Source organism: Corvus hawaiiensis, chromosome 11 (assembly GCF_020740725.1).
Source record: "Corvus hawaiiensis isolate bCorHaw1 chromosome 11, bCorHaw1.pri.cur, whole genome shotgun sequence".
In the NCBI taxonomy this organism is placed as follows: domain Eukaryota; kingdom Metazoa; phylum Chordata; class Aves; order Passeriformes; family Corvidae; genus Corvus; species Corvus hawaiiensis.
Window position 1 is genome coordinate 12414325 of NC_063223.1, and position 14649 is coordinate 12428973.

At 42.7% G+C, this 14649-nt stretch overlaps 1 protein-coding gene across 1 annotated transcript in view; it reads left to right on the forward strand.

The window, feature by feature from the left end:
- The window catches only part of GRIP2 (glutamate receptor interacting protein 2), a 266386-nt gene that overhangs the window by 3989 nt on the left and 247748 nt on the right, over positions 1-14649 (forward strand). The gene's annotated exons all lie outside the window — the stretch shown is intronic.

Consider the following 14649-nt stretch of genomic DNA (forward strand, 5'->3'; position numbering starts at 1 on the left):
GTTTTAAGGAGGTTTATAACAACTGGGCTATGGACGTCAGGTTTTTATTCAGTCCTCAGAACAATGTACTGGGATGTTTTGCTCATGAAACCATGACTAGAAATGGGATTCTTCTTTACTTATTCACATGCATCAGGGAGAAACATCCCACTAAGATGGAAATTTGCTGGGTTTGCATGATTAGCAGAAAATTAGATCTTCCATTGAGTTCCATGTTGTTTGTGATATGCACGTGATATGTAGAATAACTAAAATAGAATAGCTGTTAAAAATAATGTGAATTGTCTTTTGTTCACTTACCCATAAACATTTTGATCTTGCAAATGGTATGCTGTGCATAGCTTTAAATCAGTTGAACTATTCTGTTGCTTAAAATACAGTGTTTTTTCATGTACTTGCCACATCAGAAATAATTCAGTCATTCAGAAAGGGGTTTTTTTTTTTTTTTTTTAAATCAGCTCATCTTAAGACCATCTTTCAGTGCCAGGTTGAGCCTGTTCAGTTTTAATACATTGCCTTACAGAGTCCCTTTGTCCAAACCTACAATGACATGATCTATTATACTGGCACTGAGTTTTCTGTAAAGAAATTTGGCTGTGTAGCTGTCACTTAAGTAGTGTGCAGTTGAAATGTTACAGCTCAAGGGCTGTTACATCTGTCTACTGCATGTGGGGTATTAATGTATTTCTGCATGTGATACTTTTGCTTTACAGTGCATCCAAGCTTTGTCAGAGATGAGGACTTGCTCACACAGAGCTCAGGAATTTATGGGCTGCTGTTTGTTGGTTATACTCATTATACAGGCCACTGCTTTTAAAAAATGCAAAAATAGAGGTTCTGACCCTCCAATGAAGTGTGGTGGGGAATTAGGATTGCATGAAGGCTGTGGTGGTAATTCTTAAGGGATAATTCTCACTTATCAAACTGATGGAACAGCTGGAGCAAATCCTGCTAGACTTTGATGGGGTCTTTTTTTGTTCATTAATATGTTGATGTGGATTTGGTACCCATTGAGTGAGTAATAACTGCACCCGAGCACTGTGCTCACTGCTCCCCTTCTTGCTGGCTGTCACACTGCTCTGAGTTTGGGCTGCTGCTTTTGATCCTATATTTCAGTCAGAAAATTTAACTCGGATTGAGAAGTCCTGCACAACTTGGGGATGAAGCCACACAGGTTTTATGGAATGACTCCAAAGCCTCATTGAAACTTGATTGAAGACAGAGATTGATAATTATTTTCCTTTTTGAAGTGATCTGCCAGATTTTACAATCTGAATGTGATCCCATATCTGCAAACTTTGGTTTTATGAAACTGTATGGACGTTGTGGCTTCTGCTCTCTTGTTTATGCAATACTCTGTGGGGCTTCTTGTGAAGAAGTTTTACTATCAATATTGAGCAATGATGCTCAGTGCTGACAAAAGCATCAGCTGCAGTGGTTTGGCATGCTTTTCCTTTAGGGCTGCCAAGGTTGGAAACTGTGGGGGAGGGAACCTTTCAGGATGCTGAAGACCTTGATGGAAACCATGAATTGTGGTAGCCAGGAAAATTTCAGAGTGAGAAGAATTGCTGGATCTGTCTGGAACCAGGCCATGCTTGATGTTCTCCAAACCTGTTGGTGTTGCTATGGGCTCATGCCAAGTGTAGTGGAAAAACACATGGGCAATTCCCAAGAAATGGATGTGGTCTTTGAAACTGTTGCAGTCTTGAACTGTGATTGCAGGTGCTCACCCAGAGATCTTCTGGTGCTCTGGGTTGCACTGAGAGAAAGATTGCTCAGGTTAAACCGAAGTGTGTGGCCAGTTTGAGGTGAATGATTTGCTGTGTCTTTTTTTCATTTCTGTTTGTCTCTTCCAAGTAGACACAAGTGGCAGAGCTGCTTAGTGGTAGGCAAAGGAAGGCTGCCCACCTGGGCAGGAGCTCTATGCTGGGCTCTCTTGCTATGGTTAAGACTGTGTAGGCCTTCCTACAAGTGTCACATTTTTGATTGTTCTGTTAATTATTAGACTTCATTATAATGGAATAAAAATACTTATTTTGAAAATGGAGTGGATTTAGAGGTATAAATATAGTAGAATAATTATAGGGGTAGAGCTCTATTGAAATTACCTCGTTGTAGACAAGCCCCAAGACAGTGAATTAGGCATTTCTGGAGCTCTGTGTCACATAAATGGAGCCATTTCTTTTAAAAGCCAGACCTAATCCTTGAAATTCACAGCAGTGATCTATACCTGGAAGGCTTGTGTAATGTCTAGAGAAAAGTGAAAACTTTTTTCCCATGATGGTCTCTTTTCCCAGAGAGGCCACATGTCTCCTGTTCCAGTGAATGTTGGTGATGATCCCATATGCATGGGAGCTGCTCCTGCATTAATGTCTTGGGCCAAAAGCAGTTATACTATCTAAACATCTGTTTGTGTTCCTGAAAAGAGTATAGCTACTGTGCACTGACTCTGGTGTAACCGGGATTGGAACATGGGCAGCATTTGATCGAGAAAATCAATCCCATGCTGATAGTCTCTGTTAGAAATGAATGCATCTTTTCTGCAGTGCTTGACCTGGGTGAACCATACAGTGGAATGGAACATTCCCCCTTGGAAGGGTCTGCATTTTGTCCAGTTATACTTGGTCTTGCCATGTGCTCTGTCCATTGAGAGAAAAATGTAATGAAGCTTTCCATTTAAAATTCAAGTAGAATTTTTATTCAGTCCTCTTGTTTTGTCAAAAGAATGAATTACCTTTTTATTTTCTCCAATTTTCCTCCCCTCTCTCTGTCTTTGGAAAATAAAGGAATTCAAATAAGATTGTAAAATTTATTTGTTTTAGGAATTATGGTGATTTCCCTGTTACTGACTCTCCCCCTCATTAATGTTAGATGAACTTGGCATCTAGTAATTACTGGCTTTCACTTTTCAGCCAAAACTATTTTCTGGCTCTAGCAAAATTTGCTGATTTCATTGATAGCATTGGGAGAGCAGCTTTCCACTGGGAAATTAATTCAAACATTTTCCTCTAACAGCTTCAGGTATTTGGCATCAAGACCACACTGCATTTAAGGAGAAGAGGGTTGTTGTGGTATTTGAGCTCAAGGAAATGCAGTGCGTTAGGATGGGGTTAGATCCATGTCTTATCTGTGTTAAGCAGAGGTGTCAGTGACCCTGCCAGCTAAGCTGCTATGTCTTGATGAGTAGAAACCTCTTGCTGAGGCCACAAAATAAATTCAATACTACATTCTTCAAGTTGTCTATGAAGTAACACCCTTTTTTGCTAAACAACTTAATTTCCACTGTAAACAAAGCACTACAGAGCTTTTGTTTTAGCAATTATATTAACCTTGGCTGCTGCTTTGTGCCAGAGTCAGAGGCTTTTCAGGGTATTTATTTGGATTATAGGTGTTGTTGCCTTTTCTTGTACATGTGATACTGTTAGTCATCCTGGTGACACTTCATTCATCTGTACAAAGAAATAAAGGTCCTGGCTCACATTTGAGTATTGCTTCATACATCCCATAAGGGGAGCTGCTACTTACATCAAGCCTGAGAGATCTCACTTGGGTCCCATGGGATGGAGCTGAGATTAGCCACTGAATTTTTTTATTTCTGTCTTCAATTTATAAAAAAAAAAAAATCAAATAGCTCCTCTGTTCTCAAGGCAAAGTTGAGTTTAACATACAGAGTCAGTGCACAGAGGGTTCCAGTCTTATCTTTGGTCCCAGTTTGATGAGAGCAGTCACCACAGAAGCAGAGTATAGACTCAGAGGTGGGGGTGGAGGACTTGTCTGCATTTGCATCCCCTTGCAGCAGAGGCCTTGAAGATTTAGCGACAAATGAGATGCAAAGAAACAGGGAGAAAAATAAGATAATAAGGCAAACTGTCAGGCAGTGTGACAGTTTTGCAGAAATTAGTGATGCTAAGTTGCTCTCTTCTTACTTGGTACCAGTGTGCTTTTCTGGTGCGTGTTCAGTTTTTCTATGTGTGTTCAGGAAATAATGATATTTCCAGGAGTGGGGGCTCCCTCATTAAAACTATCTTGCCCAAATCCATAGCTTTTGATTACTGGAAGTCAGGGGAAGTTCCCTGGGGCTGTCAGAGTGGGATGAGTTTAGTGAAGAGCTGGAAGATGTGTTAGTATTCATAGAAGCTTGTCTCAGGGCTATGTGTTAATCCTGAACAGAGGGCACTGTTGGGAATGAATATTTTGTTTCTAGATTAAATGTTCTTTTGTTTTCTTTCATCTTGGAATAGGAGGCAGTTAATCTCATTACTGTACCTGTAGTCATGTCTTTAAAAACACCATCACAAAGCTCCTTTTTGGGGTTAGAGGGCAGGTAGATCTGTGTGAGGTGGGGCGGTGCTGTCTCAGTCTTCTTCCTCTTGGGAGCGTCATCTTTTCAACCTTCTTCCATCTCTGGTTCTCCCCTGCAAGTCATGGAGGTTCCTTCTCAGCTGGAAGGTAGCTGCAGGTAGAATGCTTGGGCTCTGTCCCTACAGGGAGCTGAGCCTGGTGTGCTGCCACCAAGTTGTTTCAAACAAAAGCAAAACTCAGGCATGCTGCAAATCCTATGGCAGGCATTTAGATGAGGTACTGACACTGTGAGCATGCTCCAACTCACTGGCCATGCCTTGCTACTCCAGAGTCTTTCACGGACTTTGTGTCCTTTGCATCCTATCCAAACACTTTGTGCAGTAGCACCTGGCTGCATGAAACAGCTGCCATGCTCCCCAACAGATCAGGCTGTAGCCCAGTGGTAACTGCAGCAATTCCAGAGTGGCTGGCACTTACTAATGAGTTGGTTGGTATTGGGGATTGAGCCACAGGCCTTTTGGTCCTGTGCCTGTGTTCCTGACTGAGCGTACGGCTTGCAGCAAAATAATGTTATCATTTAGTTTCTTGGAGTGTTGGGGTATTTTCTCTGTCATTTGAGATTAGTGGGACTGAGGGGTTCTGTGACACTCAGAAAACCAATCTGAAAGCCTCTGCCACAGTCTTCATGTCCGCGGAACACAGATAATGACTACACTTTAAAAGGTTTTGATGCTCAGATCAAAATGAATATGGAAGTGCAGTTATCAAGTGTTACTTCATGGCTGTCTTTCTCTGCTTAGTATCTTCATATTCATAATTATGGCAATTGTGCCAAATATTTGGGAAAAAATGAGGTAGAAAATGTCTTTCTGGAACAGGGTTGCAAATCTATTGCAGCATGGAGCTGGGCAGAACAAGAAGTTCTGTTTAAGTGGATAAAAATTTCCCTCTACAGTAATGAACTGTGCTGTGAGTTTACCAGCTATATAATCTAGTTTCCATCCATTACACCAAGTGATAATCCTCTAGCAAATTAGGTGCTGTTAGCAGCATTTCTGTCAGCCTGGCTCTGGCTGCACATCTAGGCAACCTGCCTTTGAGGAATTTCAAAATTTGCCCTAGTCAGTCTGCTTCCTCAGCCTCTGGAGACTCCATTTCACGTGTAACACAAAGCTGAACTGTCTTGCTTCTTTAATTGTATTTATTCTGCTTTTTCTCCACCCATCACCTGCCAAGGCTGTTTGGCCCTGTCTAGGGATGGCTCCTGAGTTGTTTTCTTGGAATATCCATTGTAATTGGCTTTTTGGCGTATCCTGTCCTACTTTAATTTAATTCCTTCACTGTCACTGTGCTTATACAGGGACTTGTTAGTAAGTGGGTGGGAGGTCAGAAAGCAAAATGTGTGCAAACCAGGCTGGGGTGCTGGTTTCTCTAGGGCTTGCTGCAAGGTGAAACTTGCTGGCTGTAGGGCGTCCCTGCCTGGGGATGAGCTGTGCAGCACCGTGTGCCTCCAGCTCCCAGAGCCAGGCTTGCTCTGTGGTGAGCCCTGTGCTGCTCTGGCAGCTGGCACTCCCCTGCTCTTTGGGCTGCCCCTTGCCAAGGGTCGTGTACTGCCTGGAGAGATTCAGTGACAGGCAATACTGCAGTGAATGCCATCCAGTTTCTGTCTCTGAATAATTAAGAGGGAGAGCGTGGCTTTTGGCCAGGGAGCGCTGTCCTCTGCCACCCATCTGCTTCCCCAACTGTTGCTTGGAGCAGCTGCTTGTCTCCAGGGGCTTCTGGACAGGGCAAGGGGGTGCAGATTCCTGACTATCCTTCATTGTCTTGCCACTGACATACTTAGTGAGCTTTAAGTCCTTGGGGTGCCGTTTTTTGGTGCTTCTCTTTTGTGCAAATTCACATAATGGTTTTTAATTACAGGCTGCAATGGTGGTGCTTGGTTTCAATGCAGTGGTGGAGAGCACAGAGGTGGGAGTGAGGGGCAAGAGACTGGAGGAATGTGTAGTGAGGGGGCTTGTTTCACTGTTATCTCTTTCTGCAGCTGTGAGCTTCTTATAGAAATCCAGCTCCTGCACAGCTGGCTGTAGGCTGGATGTGCTGCTCAGCAGTGTGCAGGGAGAACAGCACTGAATAGCTCTGCAGGCAGATCCCTCATGCTCAGGTGTGATGGGCATGCTGGCAAAACCCCCATGGAGAAGGGGGAGGCCGTTCAGTACTGTGTAAAGGGAAACCACTGACAAAGCAGCCCTTGCATTGGAGGAGCAGGTGATAATGGCAGCCTCTGCAGTTTCAAAACAGCTGAGGAATTCCCTGTGTATATGACCATGTGCAGGTTTTTTTAAATATGACTAACTCTAGGGTGGATTGGCTCTAGAGGCTTTTCATAGCCCCTCAGTATAGGAAGATAATGTAATATTTTTATTAGCTGTGGCCCTGTACAGTGGGGTAGTCCAGCATTTGACCTGTTGAAATTCAACACCAAGTAAGTGAAAGCCAGGAAGGCACCCCTAAAGTTGTGACAGCTTTTCAAACTCACCTCTGGGCACTGTACCCCACTGCAAACTCTTCCCCATCTACAGCGTTTCTCATTCAGTTTCCTGCTGAAGCCCAGCAGATTTCCTGTGATGAGTCACTGCTCTGAGGCAATGTGACACTGTGTGATTCCTGTTTCCAATCTACCTGTCACCTCCTCAGCCTGCCACTAACCAGCTGGCTGGTTAGCCACTGGCAAGCTATTAAACTCATTTTGACACAATGAGTTAGTCAGGCTCACAAGTCAGAGTTGAAACAGACCTTATCAGACAACACACAAACTTTGATCTGTGCTGTGAGAGTATTGCTGATAGTGTTTTGGGAACATCATGTGAGTAAAGGATCGGAGGTCCATAAAGAGGTGTTTTTTGAATGTATTTCCCTCTTCTTTGTGCACAGAAACTTGAATTTGAGTGAAAAACAACAATTTGGGGATGCATTGAGGGAGTAGGAAAACTAATTTATGCCATGACTGGATGGATGTATTGGGAAGTGCAGCTCTCCTCTAGTGTATAATATTCCCACTTCACTGCAAGAGAAGACAGACACAAATCTACCCATCCTCCACAAAAAAATCATTGTGGAAAGGTGTCCTTTTTCCAGGAGACAGTTGAGTCCATCTTCCTGGCTGACTGTGGTGACCCAGCATTGGAAGGGACCTCTACTTTGCCTGCAAGTGAGACGTTAAAACACCAATCATCCAGGATAATGCTGTTTCAGGAGCTCATTGATTTTTATTGGAGGGAAGTGACTTAAAAGGATGAGTCACTGACCTATTAAAAAATGAACAACCTCCTCAGTGCCATTAGGAGCTGGTAATAGATCATCCTGGACAAGAGCTGGTAGAAGGGGATTAAGGGGGTCTCCTTGTGCCTGTTGTTGTTCTACATTGTGTGTGGCTGTTGCTTTGCTCAATTTTTTTAATGGGTAAAGAAACAGCACATCCTATGTATAAAAAGCCAACAACTTCTTGTGAGTGTAATTGAAATTTAGGTTTAATCCTTATTAGTCCAGCTGTAACTTTTACAGACAAGGACAGTGTGTTACACCCTGGCTGAGATGTGGCAGTGGTGGGTAGTGCGGTTGAAGCTGGTGTCAAGCACCTCTTCCACTGGAGATCCTCTTGTATGGGGATATCTGATTTAAACTGCAGGGAATTTACCTGCAAGATTTCTTCTTTGCAAACTTGTGCCTCCCCTCTTTGATCCCCCTTGCCCAGGCTGAGGAGCTGCTTGCATGTTCTGGGCTTTAGGTAGTCACAGGAGGTGTGGAGATGTGGCCTCCTTTATAAAATACTCTGGGATTCATCTTTGAGAGGTGATGAACAAATGTAAAATTTTAATTTAAAAACTGAATAATACTGTAATGGGTTTTTTTTCCTTCTTGCATTGTAGGTCAACTTTAAGCCCATGGTTACTTGCTCTCCCACTAGTAAAATGTCAGTCCCCATCTGATCACTTCTTTCCTGTCTCTGGTACCTGCACAGGGCTTTGGGATAATAAAGTGGAAGTCTGGTGCTGAAATATTTTCTCTGTTTTGTGCCAAGTCTTGACTTTGGGAGTTCAGTCAGTGTTGTGTGCAGATATGATCAATAAAGCTGCTAGTGATGTACTTTGCTATTAAGTCTTAGTTCATTGATTTAAGGAGTTACCAGGAACTAGGGGAATAACATGGTTAATTAAGTTAATTGGATTGTAAGGTCCACAGGGATTGTGCCTTTCTTTGTGTTCTCTGAAGCGCCTCGGACACCTCTGATCACCATAAAATAATGACTTTTTCTTTTTACATACTGGCAGTTTGAACTATTTAGTTGCTTTAAAATTATTTGCATTTCAAGGCAACGAATTTCTACATGGACCATGGAGTTATGGCTTTGTAGCCTTTGGCTTTAGCGGTCCAGGTAGAAATGGAGAAGGAGACTTTTAATGGAATTTAGCTAAATGGTCCCAAAGAATCTGGATCCTTGTATTTGTTTGCCAAGATGTCTTGCTAAGTTGTTACCCATGTTCTTGGAAAAAGCCTGTGGGGCAACTTCTAGTGTGTTTGTGTTTTGTATCTTGGCCTTACAGCTAATTCTTGTTATAGTCTTCTTGCCATCCAGCAAGGTATATGAAGTAATACATCAGGCTCTGGATAGATCTATTCTGTAGCATCCATGTTTTAGGAAAGTAAATAGATCTCCCCCTGTCTTAAATGGAAATTTATTCTGGGTATATGAAATAAAATTTTGCACAGAGGTATCCTTCTGCAACTTTTATTTTGTCTAATTTATAGCTTCTCTTCCTCTCCAAGGGAATTGGAGACTTAAACCTCCCATTATAGGTCTGTAATTTATGTTTTCAAAATTCAGTGATTGTTATCTTTCAGTGTTTTTATGAAGCTCTGCGGTGGAGGTGCTCAAATAAAGTTGTATATTAAGTATTGGCCAATTTGCTAAGAGCAAAACTGGGATTATAAATTACCAGAAACATTCTCAGCCAGTATGAGCTGGTTCTCACATTAATGTCTTTAACTTCCTTTGAAGAATTAGGGAAGATGAGCTGTAGAAACATGGACTGGATGAAGCTGTTACATGGTGGCTGGAAAATCATACTTGTCTTACGTGGGTACTGATGAATTGTCACTATCCATTAACAGATTGAGTGAGATTCCCCTGGCATCTTCTTAGGGCTTGGTAAAAGTCAACCCTTATTTTAAATGACCTCCTGAAGGGAAAGAGAATGTGCTCATTGCATTTTTAAGATGGCAGCAAGTTGAAAGCTGTTACAAAAACACTGGTGAGGAGAGCGTGGGCTTGATCTCTTGAGACATCCTCAGGAATATTTTCTGATTTCCATGACTTTATAGGAAAAGCAGGATATGGAGGATATGTGAGGACTGCATTTGTTCCTTGTATAAATCAGAACTTTTTTTACTTAGAAAAAAGGGGGGTGAAGGGAGAAAGCACTTCTGCGCTGCTTGGCAATGCAGCCATCTAGTGAAGAAAGTTGTTGAAATTGGATTTACCTAGTAATTTATTTTGAAACTGTATTTATCCTTTAAAGGTTTAAATGTAGGCCTGCGTTATCTGTGCCTTCTGTGCCACCCTTTTTGGGTGTTCTGTAACAATTTTCCATGTTTGCAGTTCCACAGGAACCAAGTGCTCATCTGGACCTGGAATTTAAACATTTGACTTTGGCATGTGTGGCGGTTTTGGGTTTTGTTGTTTGGTTGTTTTTTCTCATTTGTTTTGGATTTTTTTGTTGGTTTTTTTAATGTGAGTTTTTTTTGGTAGGTGGTTCTTTTGGTGATGATTTTTGCGTGTGTTTTTTGTTTCTTTCTTTCTTTTCTTTTTTTTTTCCCCCAAAACTTAACACATTTTAAAATAGGGCATATCTGCTGCCCCAAATCCAGTTGTGAGAGCAACTTAGCAGTTTTCCTCTTAGTTTGGGTGTTGTTTTTCTTACTGTTGGTTTTCAAAGTGAAACTAAGTGTCATACAAAATTCTACTATTTCCACAGTGCTACCTGTGATAATATAAATGAGCCACTTCCCCTCTTGCCCCATCTATTTGTCTTGTCAGGAAAACATTTAATCCTAACTCTTGCTAGCCCAACTTGTGTGCACTATTCTGCTGCATATTGATATGTTAAATTATGTGAAAAATATGTATAAGATTAATTTTGATGTGAGAAATTTGCCTTTCAGGTTTTTTTTTTTTGTTACTAAATAGAAAACAAGGATTTTGTGTGGCTTTTTGTATTCCTAAGAGAAGAAATAGTTCTTTACAGTAATACCTTCCTTGTAAAAGTGCCAACATGGTTTTTCCAGGAGTAATTGCTGCATGTGGTTGGTACAAAATTGTAAGTACTGAAGAAATACCTGCCCTGACAGTAACTGAACTGTGCAAGGATAGGTTTTCTGATGCATCCGAGTGTTGCGTGTTTTGAAGGAGGAGTTGATGTTGTTTGTGGTTATTTGTATGGCTGGGTTTTTTTCTCCTGCATGCGGATGTGTGTTTTAAAATCTTGCCTGCAGACATCTGTGTTTGCAGAAGCAGTTGTAACTTGAATGAAAGACTGTCTTCTTGTCTGCTGTGCCTGATGTAGGAGTAATCTTACTGTCACCACTGCCAAATTTATTGGCTGCACTGTGATTAGATGGAGGCCAAGGAAGGTGCAAGCAGTGCAGTGCAGCTCTCTGTGTGGTCATCCCTGTGGACAGGAGGAGCAGGAACAGAGAAGGGTGCTGGTGTGGGTCTGCCAGGTATTTCTGCAAATGCCTCCCCGTTTTCTCCCCCATCTTGCCTTGAGTTCCCATTCTGTAGGATTATTCTGGCTGCTACAAGAAGCTCATATAATAAGCTAGGAGTGTCTGCTTTACCAGCTCTTCCTAATGTTAGTAAAACTCCTTTTCTCTTTAATTTTCGGTGTCTGATTGTTACAGGCTCTCAGATTAGTTTAGAGAGGTTGTGGTATGTGTGGAGCTGAAGCAGGGCAGGGGAAGCAGTGCTTCTGGAGGGGAGGGTGAGAGCTTGCCTGGGGCTCCTCTGTGGACATAGTTTCCATGTCTCTAAACCTCCTGGAATACAAATCTCCATGGTATGGAACAAGGAACTTTTAGCAAAATCTTCTGGTGTAAGTATTTTAGATCCTAAAGAATTGCATTATTCAGGTTGTAGTCTTGCATTTATATGTAGAGCTGAACAGATCTGTTCCTTCTTCCCAGGCTACTGAGTCCTCTGGGGGGGCTGCTGCTCTTCCCTCTCTCAATAACTGATAGTGGGGTAAGCACTTCTGTGAGCAGCATAGGTGTTACCTGCCAGCTTTTCTCAGTGGTGTAATGCTGGTGTGGGCACTGCATTTACCTGTGTGAGTACTGCCAGATTTCAGATGAAATCCTCTCTCTCTGCCAACAGTGATGGCTGTTATCACAATCTATATCCCAAGGGACACAACAAGCATAAATGTATCTCTGTTTTAACCACCTACACCGTGGAATGCCATTGCTACTACAGATCCCTCTGCATGCAGCTGCTGTTCCAATGGCAGCATGATCGTGGGCTGAGGTGTTCTGAGCTTCTCTAGCCTGCAGGAGGAGTTGTCACTGAAAACCTCACAATGGAATTCCAGAATGAGGGTGCTTACCTGAGTGTTGCAAATATTTGTATGAGAGGGATCAGTGCTGGAGAAGTGGAAGTGACCACAGCGAAGGAGATGAGCAGAAGTACTGGTGCTGATCTTCTTGGCCAGGACCAGAAGATGCGCTAGGCAAAATGCCATTGTCAGTGAGCAAGGAGGGAAATCCCAAGACATCTGGAGGAGGAAGATTGCCAGATGGACTTAAGGGCAATGCACTTGCAAGAGCTCCTGAGCAGAGAGAAACTCAGAAGTTGAATCTGGTGAAGAGATGTGAGGCCAGATAGACACCTTTGTTCTGTGAGTGCCTGACTCCCCTTACCTCCATCCTGGACACCTGCAGCAGGGGAGCCTTTGGAAGCAGTCATATTACATTATCTATATGCATAGGCTGTTTCAGGCAAAGCACCAGAAAAACCATCCAAAAAAAGAGAACAAGAAAAAATGGAAGAGTAAAGCACCTTCAAATTGCTCCAAATACTGCTTCTGCAGTGGATACAGTTTCCAGCAGCACAGATCACTGTACTGCAAAAAGCAAAGAAAACAGGGGAGCACCTGAGTACTGAAATAAGTTCTGAAATGCGAAGTAAATCCTTGCAAGCAGCTCAGCAATAGCTCATTTAGTTCTCAGGTTGATGGTGTGTGGTTTTTTTTCTCTTTTACCTTTCTTTTTTGGTTGTGGGGAAGGAATGAAAGAAGATTTAAGCATTAAAACCGTTGGAGTAAACTTTCCCTGCTATGAGAGTTCTTTTGCAGCAAACTACTTAAGTCTGGTAGAAAGATTTTGGTGTAAAAAGGAGGAATAACAGTTTGAGGTTGTTTGAATTGGCTGGGAGACTGAGCAGTGCAATGCGTCTCTCTTGACGTGGAGTTGCAAACAGCTCTCCGGGTCTTTGTCCCTTTTGTACCCTGGCACCACCTTGGTCTCATCTTCCAGTGTTTCAGTCCTCCCTGTCCAGAGTTTCATCTAACCCATCACAGTGGCATTTGTCATCTCTCAGGTCAGTACCAGAGCACAGCAGCCCACACTGCATGGATCAAGCCTTTGCCTGTCCAGAGCCACTGAGACTCAAAATAGTTGCCAGCCAGATGGTCTCACTGATCTGCCTGTGCACTTACTCAAGGTATTTGGCAGGTCACAATGGACTTGAAAGCTCACCTATCTTCTGCTCCTGACATGGTGATGCTGGAATGTCTAATGTGATTTACTTCATATTATTATCAAGGTTGATATGAACCTCTGCTGGGGAGATGTTGGAACCCTGGGTTTAGAAAATCAATAGGGAGTTTTTTCATTTTTATGGCTTCTTGTCTGCTAAGCCCTTATGTCATCTTCATTGGTGTCCCAAATCCCTGATGGACACTGACTGGAAAGAAGAGGCTGTGTAGCTTTCTCTAGAGTTTCAATGCTGGGTCTTGAAGAAATGAAGCAATAGAAGACCACGTCTGGGAGGAATGCAAGAAGGTAAATGCAAACTGATGGCTTTATCTCATGATGAAAAGATGTGGGAATACCTTCTAGAAATATTGTTACAGCTTGGTAGTTTAACTTCATAAAAGTGATGATTTAGTTATTCTGTCCTCCAAAATGGACCACCTTGCCCTGCCTCCTTACCCAAATAAGAATTATAAAATTCTTAAACCACTGTTAAGAAATACAGTTACAGCTTGGGTAAGAGGCAAGCAGAAGAAAATATGTGAGGATCATCCTTGTATCTGACTGTTGAGCATCATCAGCCAGCCAGCCTGAACTTATTGTCTGGGCCTCAGTCTCCTGCTTCCCTTTCAATAGTACTTTCCATCTTAGTGGGGATTTTTCTTTGTGCAAGGTTATGAGATGTCACATGCAGCAGCATCCTTTCAGCTCATCACACACATGTAGCTATAGTACTGTCAGTTTTCATTTGCTGTCAGCATAATTTACTTCTTGGGTTCCTTTTTTATATTACCCCAACACTTTAATCTAAGCAGATGGTTGGAGGCTCTCCTTGTTGGTAAGCTGCAAGTGAAGATGCTGTTGGATGGGATTTGTTTGCCTAACTTTGCCTGTCTGCCCCCCTTCCTCATTGTGGAAGGGAAGCCAGTGGTTTATTTCCTTTTGCCCCATCCAGATACCTGGCATATCCATGGGGAGCATGTCTGCAGGGGCTGCTTCCTGCTTTGGCTGCAAAGGGGAGCTGGGGTGACCACCTGAGGTGGAGGCACCCTCATTGCCAAGTCCAGAGCTCCAGCCAGGTGTGGTTGGTAGGAAGTGATGGGTGGAACAAACAGGCCCAAGCTTTCTGTAAGACTAATGTGTTTTAGGTGAGGCAGGTGAAGACATCCAGAGAGGTTGGGTGTCCCCACCAGGAATCCTCTTTGCTGACTGTAAGACAGGAGGGAATGGAACTAGAGTTTTGGATAAAAGTGAAATTTGAGTTGTTCTTCAGTGAAGGCTGTGATTAGTGATTCAGATATGCCAGTCAGTCCATTAAATCTTAACCTTACCTTATCTTATCAAGTCCTCAGAGATCTCACTTTCAAAGCAGAAGGCCTGTGATGGTGGCTGAGGTCAGGGAGAAAGGAATGATGGAAAGATTTGGTGTCCCAAGTTGGAGCAGTGCCTTGCCTGACTGGCAGATTGCCTCTTTCATCTTTGTTGGCCTATTCAAAAGACCAGCTACTTGGTGTAAATCCCTGCTGTGGTGACTTAAAGGTC